This window comes from Hylaeus volcanicus, chromosome 6 (assembly GCF_026283585.1).
Source record: "Hylaeus volcanicus isolate JK05 chromosome 6, UHH_iyHylVolc1.0_haploid, whole genome shotgun sequence".
NCBI lineage: Eukaryota > Metazoa > Arthropoda > Insecta > Hymenoptera > Colletidae > Hylaeus > Hylaeus volcanicus.
The window spans coordinates 4,204,600-4,231,237 of record NC_071981.1 but is presented as its reverse complement, the minus strand read 5'-3'; the positions used below and the strand labels follow the sequence as shown (position 1 = coordinate 4,231,237).

At 47.6% G+C, this 26,638-nt stretch overlaps 1 protein-coding gene across 3 annotated transcripts in view; it reads right to left on the bottom strand.

Annotated features, from left to right (window-relative positions):
• The window catches only part of LOC128878228 (uncharacterized), a 217,974-nt gene that overhangs the window by 159,338 nt on the left and 31,998 nt on the right, over nt 1–26,638 (bottom strand). For all 3 annotated transcript variants that reach the window (XM_054126249.1, XM_054126248.1, XM_054126251.1), the window contains one exon: nt 8,492–8,579. The gene's annotated coding sequence lies outside the window, so the exon portion shown is untranslated. The remainder of the gene's footprint in view (nt 1–8,491; nt 8,580–26,638) is intronic.

Genomic DNA, 26,638 nt, shown 5'->3' with positions numbered 1-26,638 from the left:
AACTGATGAAACAAAATGCTGATAGATCCACGAACCTATGAATTTTCCTATTTCGACATTGCGTACAATTTACCCCAGATAAAATTTTGGAATTTCAAGGAAACGGTGAAATCGCCACGCGAGGGGAACTTTAATACACGAAGAGGTTTAATAGAATGCCTGGAATTTATGGCTGCTGAATAAAATATGAACGAGGCGTTCCAGAATATCATATATCGTGAATAATTCTCCGATTTCCTTAGATTTCGAAAATTCCTATCGAAAATTAAAGCATTTTACCGCAATTTTCTGTAGATTGCATATGAAAACGTTGCCTCATGCCCGTGAATTTAAAAGAGAACTTTTGCTTCGTTTTCAAAATTTCTCTCCAGCTCTATGAATTATTTACCCGGCCTCTGCAGTTCCAGGTAATTTAAAAAATAAAAAAAAAAGATGACATTTCGTGGAGTACCGACAAGTTACGGCGCGGATACGCGACCAGAACCTAATCCTGTCAGCGTATTCCAATTTCAGGACAGAGCATAGCATTATCATCCGCGGGCTAGCGCACGTAAAACAAAATGAAAAATCGAATCTCGATTAAACCGTTCTCCACGGGCCGCGTCTAAGGGTGGTACGCCCCTACCGCTTCACTCATCGTTCACATTTCCTCTTCGAATCCTTCTTATTCGCGGCATTATCATAATGCCATCGACCGCTACGTGACAGGAAAGACGTATTATCGTGGCTCGTTCCAGTTTTCCGATCCTCCTTGCGAGCTTATCGTACTTGCTTTAAAACGAATGCGAATTAGCGTTCTCCTTGTCTCCTCCGTGTCCTACCCGGATGATTATGGTGACTTCGCCCTCGAGAAAGCTGACGCGGTACGCCATGTTTGCGGAAAATGAGAAAACGGAATGATGGTGGGTGAGGCGTTTATAAAACAGGTCGAAAAAACGTTCATTTGAGACATCTACGGATCCGTCCGCGGGTCGACTACGCTACCATCTCCATTTCCTTCGCGAAACTGTCGCGAAACAGTTTCGCTCGAATCTCAGGTGACCTCCAAGATCCGAACGGTGGCCCAGATTCGCAACTCCGAAATTATTAAAAGTGAGTCTAACTTCGTTAACCCCATTAAAACTAGCCGCGTCGATAAACTCGGTGTGACCTAGTACCGCGCAGAGCGTCCCAGCAGCATCCACTGGACCGAGTCGAGTACGTCCCGACAGAAATAACTTGTCCTATCGCAGCATACATTCCGTTCAAACATGTACGTTACACGCGTTACATTAACCTGAAGGGTAGAGACGGGGGTGGGGGGTGGGGGGAGGAGGAAGGCTTACACGGGCACTTGCAAGAATTTTCAAAGAGTTTCCTCTCGGTAACGTCTAAACGTGTTGAATTCCTGTCGGCGGCTCCCGCAGGAACGAGAACGGAAGCGGATAGTTGGCAGGATGCCAGGCGACACCCTCAACTTCTTTCTCCCTCTGTCATTCCCGCGCGTGAGCGTCGAGCCTGCTCGCGCACTCACACCGATGCAGGACCTCGTGTAACAACGCACGGTTTCTCCCTATCCAGCAGGGCCAAGTAATAATCCTAACTCGCGGGTTAGCCGGGCTTAATTAGAACAGGGGTTGGCGGGTTGCTGGTTATAGTCGCATCTCCAACTATTCGATACTGGCCCCGGCCACCTCGCTTCATTTTGCACCCTTACAGCCTGGATTCACGAAGAACCACCCTGGCTTGATAACGAACCACCAGCCGAGCGTGCAAACTGGGATGCGGACGGTGTGTTATTACGCGAGTTATTGTTGCCGCGCGCTGATGACGGACGTCATTAAGCATGCCGAGTCGCGAGGGATGCCCCAAATTCAATAGGACGTAGTATTACAGGCCAATGGGCCTATTAATGATTACAAGTACTCGCGATTCAAACTATTTCACAGGCGCTAGTACCAGAGGTCACTGGCACATTCTACTTTCGCACGTGTTTAAAAATTCAACTTTTTAAGCTGTGGGGTAAGGTGACGGATTAATTTGCGACTCAGTTATTGACAATAAGGTTGATCTTTATTCGGCAGACGCGTATCCCGCGGCCTGCCCTAGCTGAGATTCTCTACAGAACAAACTCACGAACTCGTTCTCCCAAGCATAGCCACGAAAACCTTTCTCACTTCAATTCACGCATCTCTTTCATTCTGTTTAAACAAATGCATTCACCCTTAGTAACATTCGAACCAACCGAAGAAACATTCTCACGACATTCGAACCTACAACCTAAACAGTCACTCATCGCAGTCGCGCAGCACGCACCTCGGTTCATCCGTCCAGACATACCACTTACAAAATCTAAACACAAGGCAGACGATGTGGCGCCAGCTCATCGTCGCCACATCACCTCCCTGCCAGTGATTAAACACAATCACGAAATTTGTAATCGATCCGGGAATCGAACCCTTCTTCCGGATCGTGTAATGCGTGTGCCCGCATTTGACATTATTCAAATAGGGCGATGGACTGTAATGATGGCGATGGACAGGACGGTTGCCCCGAATTCTGGATCGGTATGGGTGCTGGTCCGTCGGGCCGTCCAGGTGATCCTGGTCTTGCCGTTCCAGATGCCCTCGGCGATGCTGGGTCTGCAGCCAGCAAGTACGCCGGCTTCAGGCGATCCATCGTGATGGTCACCGGTTTGTCCCGGACGAGTATAGAAAAGGTCCGGGCGCCTCGACTGATGACCTTGAAGGGACCGTCGTACGGCGGCTGGAGTACGGTTGTACTATTCCTCGGACGGTGTCGTTCCGCAGAAAGACATGCTCCGTCGTTGCCAGGTCCTTGAAAACAAAACTCGTTTTGCCGAATGGCTGCTGCCAGGAGTCGGGGCGAGGGCCTCGAAATGTTCGCGCAACCTCCCGACAAAATCCCGTGGCGGCAACTGCAAATCATTGCCCGATGGTTGCAGGAATTCTCCTGGTAGCCGCAGCGTCTCGCCGTAGACCAGCTCTGGTGCGGTGGATTGTAAGAGCACCAGCCTTGTCCTCCCTCCAGGCTGCGCGGATGCCCAGCAAGACGGTGGGTAGGACTTCCGTCCAACGGGAGTTTTCGTGGCAGCGGATTGCTGCTTTTAATTGACGGTGGAACCTTTCCACCATGTCGTTTGCCGCTGGGTGGTAAACCGTTGTTCGCCAATGAGTAGCACCCGTTAACTGCGACAATGCCTGAAACAGATGCGACTCGAACTGTCGCCCTTGGTCCGTGGTTACGTGCTGCGGGGTTCCGAACCGGGATATCCACCCGTCGTAAAAGGCCCGTGCCACCGTCGTAGCCTCTTGGTCCCTAATTGGGAACACCTCCGGCCAACGCGTAAACCGATCGACGCATGTCAGGCAATACCTATGTCCCTCTGAAACCGGAGGAATCACAATGTCTATGTACACGTGTTCGAATCTCCCGGTCGACGCGACGAATCTTCCCAGCGGCGCGGAAACGTGACGGCTCGGCTTTGGCACGTTGACACTGGACACAACCGCGAGCCCAACTTCGACAGTCGGCTTTAACCGACGGCCAAACGTAACGGTCCGTTACTAGTTTTACCGAAGCCTTAATACCGGGGTGCGCTAGACGATGCACCGAGTGGAAAACGGCTGGTCTGAAGGGGACCGTAACGAATGGTCGCACGATTCCTTTTCACACGTCACAGGCCACTTCAACGTCCAAACCAGGCAAACGAGTCCACCTCAATTGCAAATTGTTTTTAATGTCACCCCGCGGGTACGCGTGAAACTCCGCGTCGTTCCGCTGAGACTCCGCCAATTCGGTGAAACTGATACCCGCTGCAATTTCTTCCACCCTGGATAACGCGTCGGCGACGACGTTCTCTTGCCCAGCAATGTGGCGGATGTCCGTACTGAATTGCCCGATGAAATCCAAGTACCTAAATTGTCTTGGCGAACATTTCTCGGGCTTCTGTCGGAAAGCGAACGCGAGGGGCTTATGGTCCGTGTAGATAGTGAAAGTTCGCCCCTCCACCATATGCCTAAAATGTTTAATGACCGAGTAAATGGCCAACATCTCGCGATCGTACGCGCCGTAGTTTCTCTCAGTCGCACCGAGTTTCTTGGAGAAAAACGCCAACGGCTGCCAATCATCTCCAACTCGTTGCTGCAACGTCGCTCCTATTGTAAAATCGGACGCGTCACAAAATAAAGCGAGAGGCGCGTCGTCCCGCGGATGCGTTAACAACGCTGCCCTTCTCAGCCCTTCCTTGGCTTCAGAAAAAGCCGCGACGGCAGCCTCGGTCCGCATTAATTTGGCGCTGCCTTTAACGTTGCCGTGGAGCAAGCCGTTAAGAGGCGCTTGTACCTGCGCCGCCCTGGGGATAAATCGCCTATAAAAATTAATCATACCCAAAAAGCGTCTCAACTGCTTAGCGGTGGTCGGCTACAGGAAATTGGTGATTGCCTCCACCTTTGATTCCAACGGGCTGGTGCCTGCGGGTGATACGGCGTATCCCAGGAATTTGACCTGCGCTTGGCCAAAATTGCATTTCGCCACGGTAATGGTTACCCCGTACTTGTCGAGGCGTGTGAAAATCGGAGCAAATCTCCTCGGCGAAGCATATGCTCGTCTTCCGACGAAGATTCCGCTAGTACATCATCGATATACGCGTATACAAAGTCTAAATCGCGTAGCACTTCATCGATGAACCGTTGAAAAGTCTGTGCCGCGTATCGTAACCCGAAAGACATACACGGAAATTCGAAAAGACCGAAAAGGGGTTGTAATAACGGTTTTTTTAATGTCTTCCGCGGCCACTGGTATCTGGTTATACGCGCGCACCAAGTCTATAGTGGAAAAAACTGTTTTTCCGTGAAGCGCATGAGCAAAATCCTCTATGTGCTTCACGGGGTACCTATCCGGCACTGTACGCGCATTTAACGTACGGTAGTCCCCGCACGGTCGCCAAGTGTCCTCGCCCTTTTTCGCCACCATGTGAAGTGGCGACGACCACGCACTTTCCGACGGACGTGTGATGCCGAGCCGCACCATCGTCTCGAATTCCCGTCGCGCAAGCTTCAGACGATCCGGCGCCAAACGCCGAGAGTTGCAGGCCATCGGAGGCCCTGGCGTCGTACGTATACAGGGTGTCCCAAAACTCGGGGAGGAGCCGGAAAGGGGGGGTAGCTGAGACGATTCTGAACAATAATTTCCTTTGCAAAAATGTCGGATGGGGCTTCATTAAGGAGATATTAAGCGAAAACCCCGACCAATCAGAGCGCGCGTAGACCGTTGGAGCGGCCGCGGTAGCGTAGGGGTTTTTGCTTAATATCTCCTTAACGAAGCCCCATCCGACATTTTTGCAAAGGAAACTGTTGTTCAGAATCGTCTCAGCTACCCCCCATTTCCGGCTCCTCCCCGAGTTTTGGGACACCCTGTATAATGAAGCATTCCATGTTTCACCTCCGCGGGTGTTCCAACTGGTCGCGTAAAATTCGGAAACCGCTGCAATAGTTCGTGGAACCTCGAACTCCCGAAAATTGTTTTCACCGTCGTTGTTGACGAACTGCACTCGCGCACTGAGCGTCCTAGCACTCTCATCGACGTCACTTGGTCCAATAGCCTACAATTACTGACGTCTACCAGCAGTTTATAATGCGCAAGAAAATCTACGCCTATTATCGGCTTCGACACGTCGGCTACAACAAAACGCCACACAAACGCGCGACGGAGCCCGAAATCGGGGTTCAGCGTAACCGTTCCGAAAGTGGCAATTTTCGACCCGTTCGAGGCATACAACGCGTAAGGCGTTTTCTCGCGAAATCCGCGGGTCTTCGACCGGGGAAAAAAATGTGTTTTTTCGGTCCCAGTGTCGATCAAGAATTGCGTTTTCGTTGTTCGATCGGTAACAAACAAACGGTGCGACGAAGGGCAATTATCGCTGGCCGTCATCAACGACTGCCCGCTGCGTTTCCCGTTGCCGACCAGTTGCAAGGGGTTTCGCAACGAAACGCGTTCGCCCCGAATTTAAAATGGAAAAAACACTTTCCACCGCGTCGTTCGCGCCGGCGTTCGCGAGATTTAGAGCGGACTCGCCTTCGCGTGGTGCGTCCCGTCGGCAGCCGAAACTACGCGGACCCGAATTCAACTCGCGTCGGATTGAAGCCAGTTCCTGCTGGAAAGTCGCTGTTAATTGCGCCATCTTCAAACTAAGGTTCGCTTCAACGTCGCACATCCCTGTTGAACTTGGAGAGGATTGCCCCGAAAAGACCTCGGTAACCTGCGTCCGTGGGCCCATTGTGTCGGCAATGGTGTCGGTTAAGTCGGCCACTCGGTCAAGCTCGACGTCCCGCTGCGTAGCCAAAATGACCTGCATGTTCGCAGGTAGCCGGCCCAACCAGAGGGTGCGAAGCATCTCCTCGGTCACGGTCGATCATCCCAATGACCGTAAGTGGCGTAGAAACTGCGAAGGTTTTCTGTCGCCAATCTCCTCATGTTCGAGGAAACGTCGCGTTTTTTGTTCTTGCGACGAACCTACCCACTTGATCAGCTCCATCTTGAGCTTAGTGTATGCTTGCGGCGGGGGGTTCAAAATAATGTCGCGAACTTCCGCCGCGTATTCGGGTTTCAGCGCTCCCAGGACGTATCCGAACTTTGTCATTTCGGCCGTGATCCCGCTCGCGTCGAGACTGCGTTCGACCATGGCAAACCATAGTTCAGGGCTCAGCCGACGAGAACTCTGGAACACGTACCGCGACGCGGTTAACTGTGGGAACGCTGCTCCATGCCGAGGAAGCTTCCTGTTCGGAAGACATCGTTTTAAACGCTAGAAAAAGTCAAATACGCGGAACAAAATTCGTCGCACTATGCATGTTGTCCGAGTGTCAATAGGCGGAATTGTGTCCTCGTTCGAAACACGACGAGAACTGCGCGCACTAGGCACAATGTTTAAGTGTCACTAGTCTAGATCACTCGTCGAATCGCAACAGACATCACCCGCACCTTCCACACAAAAAAAAACTCACGCGATTGCAAAACTCGCGCCGCGTTTGACGTTAAATCGCGTAAAATCGCGTTGATGTACGTCGGAGTCACCAATTATGTGGGGTAAGGTGGCGGATTAATTTGCGACTCAGTTATTGACAAAAGGGTTGATCTTTATTCGGCAGACGCGTATCCCGCGGTCTGCCCTAGCCGAGATCCTCTACAAAACTAACTTACGAACTAGCCATTCGTTCTCCCAAGCATAGCCACGAAAACCTTTCTCACTTCAATTCACGCATCTCTTTCATTCTGTTTAAACAAATGCATTCACCCTTAGTAACATTCGAACCAACCGAAGAAACACTCTCGCGACATTCGAACCTACAACCTAAACAGTCACTCATCATAGTCGCGCAGCACGCACCTCGGTTCATCCGTCCAGACATACCACTTACAAAATCTAAACACAAGGCAGACGATGTGGCGCCAGCTCATCGTCGCCACAAAGCCAAAAGAAAATGCCAAACAGTGAAATATCGTTTTTATAAATTTTGAAGAAACACCGGAAACTATCACAGATGAAATAGTCGAGAGCCAACTGTATAGAGGATAGGTTACGTTTATACTGGCTTCTAACACCGGTCAGCGGTTATTTTAACGATGCATTGAAATTCTCGAAAACTCGTTCGTCTATCGAACCCCTGAAAGAAGAAAACTTCCCTCAGGAATTCCCCGCGTCGACATGTTCAAGCGAGTGTCAAGAATGCTCATCGATTCGGACGCGACAAATGCGAGTGGCGCGAATGCATACTAATTCGACATTACCCCGGAGGATCGTATCGAGTTTCGATATTTCGAGGAGTCGACCATCGGAGCGAGGACAAAAGCGAAACACCCGATTAACGACGAAGACGAGGAAAAGGAAGCACAAGACCGAGGCAAAAGAATCCGAAATGGAGCGAACGGGGAGCAACATCCGCCGTGGCGGGAAGGCGTGGAAAAGGCGCCAATGTGCTAAAGAAACCTGCTTTCCTTCATTCGACGAATGCAAAAGAAAACGGATACTTCCCGGTTCCAAGTTGCCCGCGATTCTCTTACAATTGGCCGACAATGGCTCGAGACACGAATGCAGCCCCGATTGGCGAATCAATCGGTCTTTTTGCGACCTTGTCGAAACGCGCAGCCGTCGAACAGCGTCCGATAACACGGCCAGACGCGCTCTCGAGACTGCTGTGCCGTCGCGACAGGGCAAAAATGACCACGACCAGACACAAAGGAGGACCTTTATATGTATATCCTGCGTGACGCGCGACGCCAGCGACGAAACTGACAAGGGGAGACAGCCGACACAAAGCACGTTCTTTCGCCGCAAGGACACTGTCCGCTGGTAATAACTCCTCCCTCGCGAATTTCAGAGTCTCGGTTCGTCTGCTCCTTCCAAGTGTTTTTATTGGACTTGGCCAGGCGCGCCGAGAATGAATTTCCTCTAGAAATAGATAGAAATAGGTAGACTTTTTGTTCAAAGTACCTGTTTCGTGGTGTTCGCCCCGTGTTGCATTTAACGATTGTGCCACGCAGCTCAAGTGCCCAAGGACGAATCATTCTATCCTCTACTTCTGAAACAAATAAAAATTATCAGAGTTAGTTGAAACACAAATTAATTCACTCTACATAATAAAGCAGTAACGAACCCTCTTTACACCGTTCAGAGTAATTAAAAAAACGAGGTTCTACAAAAACCTAACGTCAGGTATTTTAAAACTACTTAGAGCGTGCAACAGAAAAAGGAGCACAGAATTGGAGGGAAAAGACACAAAGCCGCGCCATTTTTAAAGAGGTTAAGCGGACGCTGCTTCACGGGGGGTCGGCTGATCCGCTTTGCGACTTTACGACTTCTCCGATCGTGAGGCGACTCGTCTCACCAGAGAATATCGTGGCAATAAAATCGTCTGGCGTATTCAAGACTCTATTTTCCAGCGATTACTGAATTATGTTACACACTTCTACCGGGAACTTTCCTAGCCCCGTGCATAACTCTGCTGGTTGCGATTTAAATGCGATTAAAATCCCGGCGAGAAATTCTCAGGTAAAAAAAGGTTTTTGGGTGTTTGGTAAACGTGAAAGTACCGTTGCTTCAGGAATAAAATCATCTCGTAAGATATACGCGAGCTCGATTGTTTAAGGGCCACTGGTCTATTCCGTTGCAATGCGGCCTGTATTCCGTAGAGGAAAGTGAAACGAATCGAAACGAGAGCAGGTGGCCTCGGGTACGATGGAAAATATGTAACGTCGGTCGAGCACGCAACTGCGCACAGCTTCCCGCAGCAAATCCTAATAATTCCTGTGTACTCGTACTGCCACGCACGGCGCGTGTTTACACGGGATGTTTCCGAGAACACTTTCCAACCAACCTCCACGGTTCCTGCGGTCGGAGTTATATTTTTAATTGCGAGACAGGCCGGCGCATAAAAGCTTTACGCTCTTTCGCTGGTGTGTTCGCAGCTTAGGAATTCCGTTTTCAACGGGCGAGACATGTACATTCTACCATTTTACGAAAACAAGACGCAACTTTGAGCTAACGATGTACAGCTTGGAAAGTTTCTATGTTTACAGCGAGAATTCTTTGGACGAAGTAGACGTTATTCGCATCGCGTTTAAAGACCACCATTTCAACCCAGTCGAGTATTTTGGTTCAAAATTTCCTACGTCAAGATACAAGAAAAAACTGGTGCCCGAAGAGGTTGCGTCTCCAGGTGGATGCGTCAAACTTAGTGGCGTTCGTGAGTTACCTCTCGAGTGCAAAGGGTCAAGCCCTCAAAAGGATATAAAATTTAATATAGGAAGAAGTTGAATCCCAAGGTAGATACGATAGATAAGAAATCGAGTCCTAAGGTAGATGCAAAAAATATATGCAGATAGGTACTCCGAGCAGTGGCGAGTGGTTCGCCATTTGCTCTGCGACGACCGGTCGCCAAGGTGCAACCGAGAGGACGGTTGAAAACAATGACTGCGCGATGCAGAGAACGCGGAAAAAGGGTAGGAAAAGTCGGACGGTCCTAGACGAGGCGAGAACGACGTCCAAAGAAAGAGCAGGAAGGAGAACAGCAAAGAAGGGTGGGACGAACAGACGAGATCATAAAATGGAAAGGAAACATGAATGTTGAAAGTAGACGGATGGAAATGGCGGAGAAGGACGGGAAAATTATTGAAGAAGGCGAAATGTAGTTTGCGTCGGAGGAGGTAGGAAAAAGATGGCATGGAAACGCAGAAAACTAAACACCGGGCGGACGAAAAAACGACGCATCAAAAATACATCAACGGAGGGGCAGTGAAGAATAACGAAAAGAAACAAAGAGCCACGTGGTTACGGTGGGGGAGGAGTAAAAAATTCACGCTGCAACTATGAAACGCGGGCAGCAAAAACGTGGCAGAGCGTCGAAGAAAGAGGGAAGAAAAATACGAGAAGAAAATGGTAAAAAGATGAAGAAAAAGGGGCGGAGAGAGAACGAGGGTGGAAAAGTAAGCACTTTCGCGCTTACACAAGAGAGCAACGGACGACTCGGTCTGAAAAAGAAGTTGAACAGCGAAGGAGAATAAAGAGAAACCGGAACTCGAGTCCACGCGAGATAGACACAGACGTTATAATGGAAGGGTACACCCATCACGTCACTCTCTTCGTTCCAGTGCTAATAATGACGTACTCTACGTGTAGATGGCCACATCGTGGATTCCAAACCGAAGAACCTAGGTCATCGCTGAATTCAGCGGTGCAGACTCCGATGGAAAATTGTCAGGGCGTGCTAGTAACGTGCTCTACAAACAAATGTTTAATCTTCTACGATGGCTAAGGTTTTTAATTAACAATAAGAAGCTGGAGACCAAGTAGCGATCAAGCTCATACTCGTTCCTCGGCTTCCTGTTGATGATATCGTTGCCGGTGCTCGTTGCGTGAAATATCGGGTTCCAATCGACTGATTTGCGCCACTGTTGCCATCGACTGCTATCGATTTTGACACGAACACCGCGTCTACATACTAACGATCTCGTTCCTCGTAATGGACGGGTTACGCTAGTTTCATCCACGCTCATTATCATCCGAAACGACCCACGCAATAACCCGAGGACTCATTAGCGAAGTCGGAGCGTATTAATTGTCAGATCCGAGTATCGATGAAATGATGCAGAAATACACTTTTTGTTCCTTGTTCTCAGATCGAGTGGAAACGACGAACCCTTTTGAAACATCTAACACTCGTCATCGGACTACGTATTTTACGATAGAGCCACGTCAACGCCATTTTGTGTTTAGCAGTAAAATGCGAAGCTTTGGTCGGAACTCGGCACCGTACATTATTCAGACGGGAACGGAGGGGGGGGCGGAGGGATATCGCAATTAAACAACGCGATACGCATTCGCGATTCAACGTTTCCGCGATCGACGATCACGAAATTCCTGTTAAATTTCTCGACCGTTCAAGCACCGCCAGCAACACGCCAAATTAGAAATCCTTCTGCATACAGCATCCCCGATCCAACCGCTTGCTTCTCCACGCACAAACATTCGCGGTAATGCAAATCAGCTGCGAGCTGTACGCTTCCCCTCGGGGAAAGACGCCGAACCCTTTATTCCCTGGCCCGGGAAATCCGAGAAAGGAGTTTTACTTAAAGGAAAGCACGCGCACAGACACAGAACCGAGAAGAATATTTCTCGTAGCCAGCCTGTTATCTCGTCCCTCCGCACAATATTACTGGTATCGTCTCGGCGAGTAGCCTTTTTCCTTCCACCCCCGCGTTGCTCCAATTACCTTCACTCCCAGCCATCCCTGCTCTCTCCTGCTTCTTCTGGCCGGGCAAATCCGACGCTGTCCGGACGAAATTCATCAAGCCTCGAGCGGTAGCTGGTTCGTCCTGCCCCCGAGGGTTTGCATTCCTCCGCTTCTACGGGAAACACGCACACGTACCGTGCATAAAAGCATCCGTCGCGGGCCGCAGGGGTGGCTGGCCGAAGCGAGAAACACGCGCTCCCCGACAGAGGGACGGGCAGGTGGGGGTGAGTTTCAAGCCAAGGGTCGAAAGTGGTATGATCTTCGTGTCCGTCGCGTTCAACGGTTTCCGCTCTATACGCACGAGATTCCGCGAAGCCCGAGCGTTTCACGTGACAGCTGAGGGCACCGTTTCTGTTTCCCTCGTTGGCTTTTTTCCTGGGAGACGAATTATGGTCGGGGGATGCGAGACGTTCGAGCGACGCTGTTGCAACCATTTTCAAGAGTTTTTAAACGATTCTCGTTGCTTCGAAGAATAATTCACTTCCCGATCGCGACGAGCAAGATTGTGCAGCTACTATAGCGAACGTTATATCCCACGATATTGACCACGAAGAAAGGAACACTCGATCCGCGTTATTTATCGGTTTGTTGCTTCGCATACTTTATCGGAAGTGCGGAATCTGTGTCCCGTACGTGTTACACGTGCACGCAACCGACATCACGCAGCCAGCTCGCGTTTTCACTCTCGCGGCTTTTAGAAGGTTCGCCTGTTAGGGGGATGGAAAAAGAGCGGAAGAGGCCATTTAAGCTGAACGCTGCTCGGTACCCGACTGAATAACACAAAGGCAGCGTTTCGTCCCCTTCTCTGTCGACTGTGGTTACTGGTTTAATGGCGTAAATAGTCACTCTGTTCGACCTAACCCCCTCCCCACTTTTCTTTCTTCGCTCGGAAAACTCGATTGCCACGGAACGTTCGTTCTTCGTCGCTTCAGAACGTGTACCGCCGAGTCGTGTCGCTGCCGTGTGATGACATTGGCGGTACAACGACGTCCATTAAGCCCAGGGACGCTGTAACCTCGAACATTAGTGTATTTTATATATTTGCATTCTTGGAAAGTCGGCTGCGACGCTTCAGAAATAATGCATCGACCCACTCGAACGCGTAACAGTCGCAAGCGCAAAGTCCAGTCTCGAGGGGGGTTACCTGACCGTGCACCTGGGCACACGGAGCATCTACAACGTTTTCACGATCGCTCGAACGTGCGAGGAAGCTTTTCCCTCGACTTCCACCCGCGCCGAAAGTCCAAGGAACTTGGAGAAAACTTGGACGTGAACACCGCCAAACACTCACCGATACAACTGTTGCGCGAGAGAATAGGAGATCTTGCGCCTTGGCGTCGCGGTAGTGGACGACGCAGGAATAGTCGCTTCGCTTTACAATTTGAATCCCTGGACGTGAAAAGTGCGTTAGGAACGCTGTAACGTCAATAAAGGGGATGACGGCGGAGATGCGTGGACACGGCTGGACAGAAGCTGATAAATTCCAGGAGAATTCCTCGTTTCTGAACTACTCGTCGACTGTGTTTCATAGAAGCCACGGGAATTTCCTAGCGGGGCAAACGGGGCCAAACCGCGGAGGGATGTAAGCCCCGAAAATTCAAACAAACATATTACAGCGGTAAATCTCGGCGATTCGCTGGCACTCCGATCGGCAAACAACCCACTTCTGCGATCTCTTTGCTCCCGCGATAAATTATGCTTGTCGTCTTAGCGGTACGAGGCCGAGCAATCGTCCGGAGCAACACGCGCCATCACCATAAATCAAGCCCCGTCGCCGCCGTTCCAGGAATTTTTGCGTTTCCTCCGCGGCGGGTGGCGAAAGTGGCCAGGCGACCTCGTCGATTACGATCCGTTGGACTCTCTTCTCCACGCGTCGCGGCGCTGGACGTCCCTCCCAGGATGCTAATGAAAAAGTTCGGCTTGTCGAGAAAGTTTTGAACCACGGCGAATGAATCCGAAGTAGGAACCGATCCAGGGATGTTCGGACTATATTTACTGGATCGAATCTACCGCTGTGTTCGGTGCTTGGAGAATTTGCCAAAAAGACTCTACTTCTAAGTCGACGGAAAGAAATTGAGAGAAAATTTACAGACTTCGTGCAGACGCAAGAGTTGGGAAAGTTGAAAGTCAAGTGACGGCTGTCGATATTTTGCAAGGTTATTTTGTTACTACCCGCCAATTTCGTCGCCTCGCAGCATTGTTCATTACATGACATGAATTTCGGGTGTTTGAAAATAAAAAGATTTTCAATCTTTGTAAAATCGTCGAGATCGCGAAAGTAGCGTTCTTTATCAACGCCTTGCTTGAAAGACCGAACCTCCCACTTTGAGAAACGTTGGTTTACCCGATCAGTTGGCACCCCGTTAAGAAGTACCCGCCCTCCTGGCAGTTGGTCTGTTTTCTGGAATGCTCCGACCCTCTCGCTCCTATTCCGCTTGTTCTTGCCACCGTATGGCGGACGAAGCCGAAACTGAAATTGTTTGCAAACTAATCTGTCCTCGTGCTGGCCCGCGACAACTAAACGGCATGCGCGTACACGTGTGCTGGTGTACGCCTGTGTGCGCACATGTGCGAGTAGCAACGCGGTGGGTCTGCCAACAGCAGGATCCGAATACCGAGATCATAGCCCGCCAACCGAACACGCCATCGTGCCGGAGATGGAGGCGTACACAATTAAAATTTACTGTCGCATAACCACGTCTATCCGTTTCACCAACGCGTGCAATTGCGTTTCGCTCGCAGTGCACGAGGAATCCCTGGCTCGAGAGGTCTTTTAATGAAAAGATATTCGAGCTTTTTTGGGCCAATGGTTTATAAAACGAAGCGAGCCAACGGGAATGGAAACCTGAGCTTTCAAACGAATGGAAACAGATGATCGTCTCAGCTTTGTTTGCGAGCAGGCGAGGATCTTTTTTCTAATTCATTTTCCTTGCTATTTATATAAAAACTGTTGGCGTATTGTCCTGTTCAAACAGTTCCGGAACAAGTTAAGTAAAACACAAACGATCCGTTTAATCGTGGATTACTAGAGTGATCATATTACGTATTTAACCAACATCCTCTTTGTGGGGGTGAATTTTTCGCTGTACGCGTTTAATTACATCAACGCATTTAGCACGTTATCCGAGGAACGAGGTATCCGCGATAGCGTCTATCGGTAGTTTCCAGCAGACAGAGCAAAACTTGGCCGACTTTAATTAAGCAAACGATTCGCAAACGGCGAATTCATGCATTCCTGTCTAATGTCGCGTGGACAACCCTTCACCCTCTGTGGGACGCATTTTCCAAACGCTGTATCGCGATCCTGGGAAAATTATCACGTTCCTCTCGCCTCTTGCTCGCGTGGAACGCGAAATAAAATCATTCCAGCTATTCATCCCTCGAAGATGTAACTATTACAGTTTAACTTTAAACACGGTACATGATTAAAAAAATTCGTGTAACCTGATGTCGCAAAGAAAATTTTTAGAAGTTTCGGTCCGACTCCGGTCCGGCCAAATAATTCATAATTCCGCCTTCGACGCGGCATTTTCCAGGACTGAACGAAACAGAATTCAACTCGGTCTGGATAAGATAAAGGAAGCACTTGGAGGTTCCTCGGCAGAGGAAATTTAAAAATCATACCGCGCCAAGAAAAATATCTGAATCGCGGCTGGGGAATATTCGGTACAAAAACACGGAAACGCGAAAGGGAGCGGCACAAGGAAATTCGATATGAATATTCATCGCGGAGTTTCGTTTCTCGCGTTTAACCTCTCTTGCTAGATGAAACTTGATAAAAAATAAGGATCGTATTGGGCCGGTGATGACAGCCGCGACGAAAGATGCGGGATGTTGCAAGCACCCTAAGTTTCTTAATAAAGAGAAACAAAAGAGGGAGGTTTTTAGTAGAAAACACGTTGAAACAACGTTAAGTCGAAACACGAAGTAAATTCCAAAGAGGGCTGAGAAATTATTCATCGCTGAAAAAGAGGAGACGTCTGCAACAAGGTTTTCGAGAAATTCGTATCTCGATCCCGGGCGGCCAGTTAAAAATATTCGCGATTCCCAACCCCCTGGAGAGTTGCGCTCCCGGCATGGGTAACTAGTGAGAGCGTTAATTGCTCTCACTCTTAAAATAACACTCGATTACTCGAGCAGTCGAGCCAGCAATTTTCTAAATACGAGCGAACCAACGACGGCTGCCGGTAGGAGGGATGTTGGGGCCGAGGAGTCGGAGAAAGGGAGCGAGGTTGAAAAACGAGGGTGGTCGCAAACCGCACGCCGCATTTAATTCCTGCCTTCACGGGCCGCGGTAACATCGCTCCTTGGAAACGCTCCCCTTTTTACCCGCGAGCTTGAAATATTCGAAACCAGGGATGAGGAATCTTCTGGCATTGGAAGGCATCGTGTCACTTGACGGATTCCTCATAAGGCACTCCATGTACAAGCAGGGACAAAATTGTAGTCTGATAGCTCCTTTCGATCAATTTTGTATTCCTATACTTATTATTGTTTGTCTCTCTTGTCCCTGGACAGGCGAATCACGAGTACTTTGGGCAAACAGTCAGCTTGGCAAAATGATGTTTTCTTTTCGTCTCCTTTCATTTTCGTCCATTGATCGCATTTCACATCAGCAGAGAAAAACATTTCGACGACTGTTGTTGTTATTTAATATTCTTTCTTCGCTGTATGCGAGATACTCCCGTCGAAACACGTAATTCCAGCGGGTCTGTTGTGAAAATAGAATGAGTTGAAACTCTATAATGAATGAAGCTATCCCGGGAGCAAGGAAACGAACATTTCCAGAGTGGATGTGTTTAAAACGGTTGTTTGATGTTCTTCCCACACCTCAAAATGTTCTAAACCTTTCTCAAAAATCAATTATCCAAAAGATAAAATATCGCGTATGTATAACCTACTGATGAAACAAAACCAAACTTTTGAGGACGACCCAATAGTTGCGCGCAGCAAGTTTGGACGCGGTCACGAGTGCAATTGGTTAATTAAGGGGAGGTGGCGGGCATCGAGGGCCATCTAAAAATTGTCTCTGTTCGACTGCGCGCCCCGATAAAAGCTCAAAACCGAGCTGAAAGGCTGGTTGTGAGTCTCTGAAGGCGTAAAGTGCAACCACTTGCACTCTCGAGCGCGCCTTGTTAATTCTCCATAGGCTGTCGTTACGACAGACCGTCCAAGTTGGCTGAGCCCTACTTTCGAGCACGCTGGTTAACGTGCTCGTCGAGCCGAGGCACTCGTAAGAAGTTTCTGGCTCGAGCTACTCCGCTTGAGCAACGTCTGCTTTTTATTATCTTCCCGTTAGTTGTTAGCGGGTCTTCTTACCGCGCGTCCCTTCGACCATGCTGGATTTTTATGGAGAACGTATAACCGCACAGGGATGAACAGCTCCGACGAACGTATCACCATGTTTGACGATTAAATCAGTTTCGACATAAAAATTCTGTGTATAAATCATTTTAAGGTTCAGCCTGTTCCAATGTTCACTCTTGAGCCTCCCTTATTTACTTACGAAGCTGCATGCGTTTGATTACGTCCCCAATTTCGACCGAGCCATAAACAAATGGTTAGCGGAACAAACACAGAATTTAGAACGTGGACGTTGTTTTTCCACAAGTGCTGCGTTACATAGATTCCGGGAGCACCAGAACCGATAATCATTTAATCGGCCCGATGGCGGTATAATAGTCCATTGCTTACAGAATTTTCCTTTTTCTGTGCCCTTGCCTCGAGGTCGCCGGTCTCGAAGCGGCGAAAATTGCGGAAATGTGGGAAAACGAACGGTAATGGCTCGTAAAGAGCGACTCCCATTATCGGGATTTATGCCGTCGATGCATTTCGTTTTCCTAAAATCTCAACCTCCGCGTCCGATAGCGCGCACAGAGAAAGTTTGGAAATGAAAATTGAAACGTAAAATAACAAGACCATTTCCCTGAGATACAAAGCGCGCATAAATTGATTGAAAGCGAGCAGCGGCTATTAAAGCGATTGATAAATAGGCGTCGCAATGAACATCGTGCGATCGTAAACGATGCCTCGGGATGCTATACTCGATCTCAACTAGGGATTCAAGCCAGTCGAAATCGACCTGGCATATCATGGAGAGCTTCCAACCGAAAACAGCCAACTGACGTTCGCACTGCTTACGATGCGTGGAGAGCAGAGCCTTCGATATGGCGCTTTCAATTTTCTCCATTTAGGTCCTAATGAAGAGATGACCTACGGCGGAGGGTAGCAAAGCGGAAGTCCTTGACACAGACATACCTTTCTTCTCCTACCAACCCTCCACTTTGATCACCACATAGGTAATGGCAATTTCCAGCGTTCATCCATACGCACCGTTCGTGCACAGATTTATGTAATTATTACGTCATCGAAGAATCAATTTCATCTTTGTGGGAAACGAATTTTACTTGGTTAAGTGTTTATCGAATTGAAACGAATTCATTGCAACTTCTCCTTTTTAAATTTTCTTAATTAAACCTAAAGAAGACCAGAACGCTATTACCCTTTTCCCTTGGGATCTATACATCTATCTTTTATAACGACGTATAATGAACACCTCTCGCAGGATTTTGTTAAAAAATTAAGAGCATCGATCTACTTGGAATTCCTGTCGAATTCCCGTATAATATTCACTGGGGCCAGAGTTATTTTATATTCGCGGCGACTCCTCTCTTTGTGGCCCTGCCTTCTTAGGCGAGGAACGAACTTTGGCAAAGTGCGGCTGCGTGGCATAAAGGGAGCAGGAATCCTGCTAGGGGTTGGTTTCCCGGTGACGCGAGGGAGGACCAGGTATATTAGATAAGTTCTGTCGCGTGAAGTAGTGCGGTGGAAACTGCCTGCTCCCGTCAGCCTAGACCTCGGCTCGAGGGGTTCAGAAACTGGTTACCCTTGCCGAGAGCTTTCTTCGCGTCACCCTTCGACGCCGTCAGCAGGCCGGTCCTTCATTAGGTACCTAAATGGAGAAAATTGAAAGCGTCGTGTCGACCGTCCGTCCCCGAATCCCATACTGTTGCTATTTCATTAATATCCAAAATTTATGTACAAGGGCCTACTAAATGGTTAGCGAAGATCCTCTGTACGGATTCAGCGTGGAAAAGTCGTGGATGAAACACGAAACGTTTAAAGGTTTAGCACCTCTGATCTCTGCGCAAAGGACGTAAAGCTACGAGACACAGTGGCCGTTATTTTATTCTTTATCTGGAACGATTGCTTAAAAGAAGCTTTACGAATAGGTATCGATGGTGTGTGCGCAGACACTTTTATATATCATCCGAAAGGTCGCGTCTAAACTGAGATTTAAAACACAATATTTCACCTGGGTATCGTCGGAAATAAAACGCTCGATAACGAATCACCGGTCATTGACGTATTTCTTTTATCGCATATATTCATCCAATTTCATTGGATGTCGTAAAATATTAATCGCCTCTGACGTCAGAAATGCAGCCGTCCACGTGACCCTTCATTGGTAAAATATCACCTCGCATAAATACGAAATCTGTACAATTAAATAAAGTATTTAATGTTTAGATTCAAGGTGGAATTTATCGAATTTTATAGTACTCGTGATATACGTGTCGTCTACGTCTAACGTCGGGATAGTGACAAGATCATCTCAATTGACGGGTATTTTTAGAGGACATCTCGAGTCACACGGAATCGAATAGGCCGGAAATTGTTCGTTGCAACCGGAATCCAACGGGGGAGAAAGAAATTTCCTTCAAAGGAACTAAGAGTCCACGGAGGATCTGTTAGACGTGACGGTAAGTTTATTGGGGTGAATACAGATTGAAGAGATCCAGTTGCTAGATGTGGAAGAAAATTATCCACTTTGTCTCTTGCGAGGAAGAGATCGACAGAAGCCTGGCAAGGGTTCTTACGCTACTTTCAGGTTCGAAATCTCCTTTGAAACTTTCTTTTTGATCGCGTCGTGGATTATTCTCCTTGTTTTCGCGAAGCGAGACCTCTCAAAGGAACTGTGTTAAATGGAAAATAATTTAATTTCCATCTTCGTTTTTCAGCTATACACCTTGCCAATTACTCTACTTGTTCGAACATGTTTCCCTTTATTTAAGAAAATTCTTTCTTCTTATTTACCGGAACCTTTTAATTGTATTAGGGTTATGCCCAGAAATGGGTGACAGGACTCTTCATTAAGGGAGTAAAAAAATTAATTCGAAAGGTGAGGCAATAATGAAAATAAACTTGGGTGGGATTTGTGAATTTGGCGTTGTTGAATTTGACACTGTTGCGTCAATGATGGAATAGTGTCCGAGGGAAAATTGTAGGTTCTCTAAGTTTACGACAACCCGTGGGTAAAAGATCCAGACGTCGAGGAACACTTTCGGGAGTCGAGGAAGAAACATCGGAGGATTCAATCGAGGATCCTGGGAGGGATCTCGAGGAGGCAGCAAGAGGTCGAATTACAAGAGGGATATTTGCCGGATCATCAAACAACTTGTCTAATACCCCCTTCTCGTATATACGAGAGCTATACTAGTGCGACAATCTAAATCTCACCCCTTCTGAGGATCAGATTTCCTCGTGCAGTTCAATGCCAGCTGGAATCAGGAGGGGGATGAAAGGACAACGGCCGGAGAAGACTCGGTTCATTTGGTTCTGAGCTACGCTCCTGGATCCCAAACCCCCGCTATCCGACTGAACTTCCGCTTATGCCGGCGGAGTTCGACTTGTTTGACGTGCTATCGATTGCGCCCGAGTAACGCTGCTCATTAGCAGCGAGTAATTATCTTCACGAGTGCCCTTGATACAAACCCGCCGCGATTTCTATTCACCTCGAGGCACGTTTACGCGAATCAATTAAGTGTCGATTAAGTCTTTCTTTCCAGCGACCATCAAAGTTGCCCCGCGAACAAACCCAGGCTTATCTGCGATCTTTCTCGATCGTTCCCAACGTGCTATAAACCACTCTTTGATAAGCGATTTTTGCACTGGACGAAACACAAGGAGGTTTCTTTTACTCAAAATTTTAAGCATTATTCGGCCAAGTTTCCGCCTGGGCCTGGAAACCGTACCAGGAGAATATTGAAATAATTTATGTCGGTCAATTTCTCTCGCTAGGACCCTGGCCTGAATCTTTCATGCGGTCGTTCCAAGCGAGAATGCAATCGCTGCACCAGCTGAATTTTAAATAATGAAGTTCAGATTACATCCGCGAAGGGAGTTAAGCCCTTTAATATACCGGAAAGATGGCCCTCGGCATAATTCATCTCGTAAATCAGGATTCAGACTTCATATTGCGTTACAGACTCCCGCACTTTACCGAACAGAGTTCCGATAAAAAGATGGACCCTCTATTGTTTACATTTCTGATACTTTCTTGCTCAAATTTCTTTGCGTATCTTCTTTGGTATTATCAGACTTTTAATAAATAAATCCTTTATGCTTGCAGTGGTGTCACTAACAAAATCCTCATAGAGGACATCCCAGTCCTGAATCTTGACTTTGAATTCGCAAACAGTTCGCAATCGATGGGATTTGTTTTATCTTATTTGTCGAAAGTTAGTATTCACGGCAATTTGCATTTCATTAAAGCTGTACCATGTCCCGTTTAACGACATTCGAACGAGGAAACAGCCCACGTGCAATTAAAAGTTGAGGCTGCGCGGCCATTTGCATATGGTGTAAAAAGTCGTTGTTACACGGCGCGCTCGCGTGACGCACGAAGGATCGGGAAAAGTCCTCGCGTTTCCGAGTTTTAATGTCATTGGTCCACGGAAATAGTACCTTAACTAGTTTATGTCGTAGATACACACGCGTGTGTCGGTCAACCGCGCCAGTCGGCGAAAGCGTGCCATGCAAATTCCAAGCCGTTAGAAAGGATTATAGAACGAACCAAGAAAAATCGATGGAAACTTTTGTTTCCCACTGTTTGCGTCTTACTGTTAGAAGAAAACACGACCGTTCGAGTAATCCGGCTCTTGGATTACAGCGAGGATTTTATGAATTTCATAGGTCGAGAGTGGTTTTCCTCGGAGCTGCGATGATTCTCGGCCTCGCAACTCCAACGATAAATTCCCTCATTTTGTTGGGGTTCTTGTTACCTCTTCGCTCTCTTTTCGACCCACGCCTTGTCTCTCGTTCCGCCCGCCACTTGCTTGCCAGCTTGTCACCAGAAAGGTTCATTATCTTGGAACAGATGACGAGTAAACGTTCGCTTAATGAAATCGTCGCAGTGATTTTACGGGGGAAGTTTCGCGAACCGTAGCAAGGAAGGAGAGAGGAGAACAGGGTTTAGGTTGATGCCTACGAATACCACCTTCGGGCTGTACACCTTAAGGCTCGCTGTATAGATACGACATTCCTGGTCGACGGTTTTCGAGATTCCGGAAGCAGGCGATCGGAAGCTACCGCGAGTGCCTGGAAATTAAGCGGAAATACGTTGGAATACTTGTTTCCAAAGTATGCGCGTTGATTTCCTCGGGAGAAACACTCGGCTGCTTCTTCTTGCCAATTTATCCTCACTCGGGCCCATTTTGTTCCTAGTTGTAAATCGAATTAGTTGTATTTCTGGTAGTCGAAACGATGCGTGCAATAATTTACTCGGTTTCAAAGTCGACGCGATTCCTGTTTGCGCACATTACAAGACGGGTCCGACTACAAAGGGTTAAAAAAGCCGTGACGCGTAGCAAACACTCTAGAGTGTTCTCAAAGAACAGCAACGAGCCGATAACCCAGCAAAGGCCAACGAGACGCGAAAGGCAGGAATAGGAGTATCCAAAATAGATGGCTACCTGGACGTTAGCCTGACGAGGCAGCCGAGATTATACCGCGTGAATATTTTCGCTGGTAGTAAGTTACTTTAATTAAAATGCGGGACGGGGATGGAGATGGTAGCGCAGCGAGCCCCGAGTTGTTTAACACCCCGTTAAAGCGGATGGAAAATTAAGATCAACCTCCAGTTGCCGGAGGAACTTGGCCGCGCCGTGAATCGGCAGCCATTGAAACAACTTTCGAATTAACCGAGAATTTATTCAGGTCAACCGTGAAAGTTGGCGGAATCGCGTATTAAACGATTTCGATCTCGACGGTTCCTTTTCCATCCCGGATTAAATCACGTATCCCTCCGATTAGCAAGGTCGACGAGGCGAACCTACGGAAATCAAGCAGACGTTTGTCATTAGCGGGCCGGAAGCTGGGCTTAAGGTAGTCAGGAACTCGGTCTGATTAGGTGGGACAGTGCAGGGTACGGTGACTTACGAAGGCGAGGAAGAATCATTGCTAGAAAGGGGTATCGGGGGGTGAGATTTAATAAAAGATTGCCGCGCGATCTTCGTGGGTTGCGTGGGTACCCTCTTCACGACTCGTGGGGCTTAGCGTGCGATAAGAAGAAGGCTTCCAGGCGACGCGACGTGCTATCGGGAGCCTGTTTTTTTCCAGAAAAGCTTTCCCGGAGGTCTCCGAAATCGCGTTTACCCTCGTTACTCTCAATAGCACTGAAATGTTTCCGCGACATATGCCTCTATTCTGCGCGTCGCCAGCTAGACTAACTAGGGTGAACGATTGTTGGGAGATGCACTAAAAAGAACGCTTTAAAGGATGGTCTCTGGATCAAACTCGACTATGAGAAATACAAAATTTGAACCGTCTCAAGCTCTTTGTCTCTTTTCAAGCTAAAAGCTAATACCTTCAACATACCTACATCGAAATACCGTAATCTTCGATCCGTTGCAGTCCTGAAAACTTCCCGGGAAGATTAATTCTCCTTACGAACAAATAATTCTTCGACTACGCAAGAAGGACCGCGCGTTTAACCTCGGCCAACGAACAATAGCTTCGTCAACACTTGGAACCTTCTCGCACCCCGGGAGTCAGCCACGCGATGCAGCTGCAGCCCATTAATCCCCGAACATTAAACGCAGTCCCGACGCGCGGGGATCGTCGTCGAAAAACGACGACAACCGAGTGGAAATCGGTCGTGAAAGGTGGCGATTTATTAAAAGCGCATCCTCATTGTCGCGGGAGTTGCTGACTGCGCCGGCAAGACGCCACTCTGATTGCACGTACACGGCACACAGGTGTACAGCCGGCGTTTGGGTGGGGTGCGGCGATACAGATTTACAGGCGACCAAACACGTGCACGTGCACACCAGGACACCACCGTAGAATCCTGACACGAGGGTGGAACGAGGGAGGAGGCAGCGTCGCAGTTTGCGCAGGTTATTCGCGCGTCTAGGTGTACTTGCGTAAGCATGTACGTGCGGACATAAAGGAGCGTGTCTGCTTGCAGACTAATCGCATCTAATGAGCCGCACCCCGTCAGCGGAGATTAAACCCACCGGTTACAACGCGGTTAAATGGCGACGAGTCTGTCCTCTGTGCGCCGAGGAAAAAATGGCGCCGAAGAAATTATTGTTGCGCCCTACCAGAACCTGGAACTGATATTTACGAAAGAACGCTTGTTCGATTTCCATTTGAAATCTGTTCTTTTTCATTCTACACCTTCCTTGTTAACGTACATTGAAACCTAGTTTGCAGTACCCTCTATTTAATTCTTTCAGTGGCCATCTGGAGTCCGCAAACGTCCTATAATTTACTCGACACTCCATTCATCGCTATTTTCCCATTCAAATTCAAATTTCGACTTTAATATGGGCAATTATCAACCCCGTCATTAGATTCGTATTCGAATTCAAATTCTGACTGCAAGTCGGATAATTATGAACGGCGACTGACCAATTGTCACTGCTACACATCATCAGCCTATTGCGGACAAGTGTTGTAATACATTGTGTGTCGAGTTGACGATGACTTACAATGTACATAATAACGTCGCTCATTTCTATTCCTATTTAAAACGTACAGGTCTTACGCTTTGTTTCATGTGAAATCCTAAGCTCGAGAAACGACCTTTCGAATGAGAATGTGCCATTAACTCGACGCTTTTTGACGAGCGACATTTTCCACCCTTGGAGAGTTCAACTTTCTGAGATCTTCGAGAGTAAATGGCAGCTTTCATGCAAACGCGCCTTCAATCCCCGCTAAGCACGCGCCACTTTTAGTTATAAGCCGCATTCTTTGGCGGAGATAGGGGATCCTCCCTTTTCGAGCAAAACGCGCATTCCAAAACGCGAGCATAGAGGGGATATCAGGAATGCGTGCGCACGAAGAATGTTATAACGCGGGGATGGTTAATCCAAATTCAAGGGGAAAAAATTAAAACAATTTCTATCGATTCTAAACTCGAGGGGGTCCTGAAATCAAATTAGATTTAACGTTAAATTTCCAATTTTGAAAAGATCGTTACAGCAAACGACAAGCGAGCCGAGAGGAAAATGCGAAAGATAATTTCCAAGTCGGCGAAACGTTCCCGTGCAATTTAAGGGAGGAGGGTCAAGTAAAATTCAAAATTTTAACCTTTTGTTTTTTTAGAAAATTAGTTTACCATCTGGAGAATGTGCTCCGACCATTTCAGCTAAAACTTCGAAGTCTAAGTGTATCTGCAGAGTCATTAAAGTGATGCGCTCCGAACGGTACACGAAGGACTATTTTTAGATTCGGAAACATTAAACGCAACGTTTTTCTCAAAACACAAAATTTCGCGTGCCGTGCGATGTAGCTTAGAGATTTCTCGGCCGATTGCTATGAAACTTGGCACAAAATATTCCTTGAACTATTCTCCTTTGCATCAACCTAAAGGTTTTTATAAAAAATTGAAATAAAAAATGTTTTCAATCATTTTTTATAACAACATTTTTTTAACGTGGCGTGAAATTAAAAATTTTAAATGTTTTTTTTTAAATCTAGGTTGATGCAAAGCGTGTTACTATATTTTAACGAAAAATTGGTGGATTTTTTATTTCAAATAATTAGAGCGATCGGCGCATTTTCGAGAAGCCAACTTCAAACAGCTGCGGTTCATTCATTTATGAATATTTTTACATACAACAAAATTATATAGATTATCTAGATGCTACAAAATAACAAGTAATTAGTTGTAAAAAAATATATATTACGCACACTTCAAAAATAATTCGCGAAAAAGCGGTTTTTTACTTGAACCTCCCCCCTTAAACAGGAATCCGAATCGATCTCGGAACGAGGAAATTCGCGATCTTCCGATTACATATTCCGTCGTTTCTATTTGCCAACATTGTGTCACAGTAAATGTGTGAGCTCCGCTTCGGCCTGGTCCAACTCTGTTCACACACCGGAGACTATTAGTTCTACAACTTGCTGCGATATTGAAACGTATCGTGGGAGGTAGCGTTTATGCAAAACTGGTCTGTAGTCGTGGTGGAAAGACCAAAATACTCCAACGAAATGAAAGAATTCTCAACGAATAGAAAATAAATTTTGACACTCTACGAGGAAAATTGTGATGTCGGAAAACGAATATATTCGCTACCGAAATACGCGATTTTTCTTTCCACATCCAATGAAGCGTGTGCATTACAATCGTAACGCATATGGACCAAGAACCACAAATTGTTAGTTATAAAGTTAGTTTCCAAATCCATTGAAACCAGAATAACGCAACTCAGACGGAACCATAACACCGTGCAACGAGGATTGGAGGCTGAGACAAACTCGGATCCAACAAAATACAAAATAGGGAGACAGAAACAGGAGGACGGGATGGTTGGTTGAGGCGGACGATAACGAACTAACGGATTATCCAAGTTCCTAATATCATTATAAACTCCAGGATGCTGAATATTGCAATGAATACAAAGGCAAGCCCGATATCTCTGCTCCACATACACGCCCACCCAACCTATGGCAACTAGCACAGACGGGTATTGTTGTTGCCGAAGAGCACTGGGTCAGCTGAGCCGTACTTAAGAATCGGAACCGTTCCTCCCCAAAGTGGATTACGACGATTACAG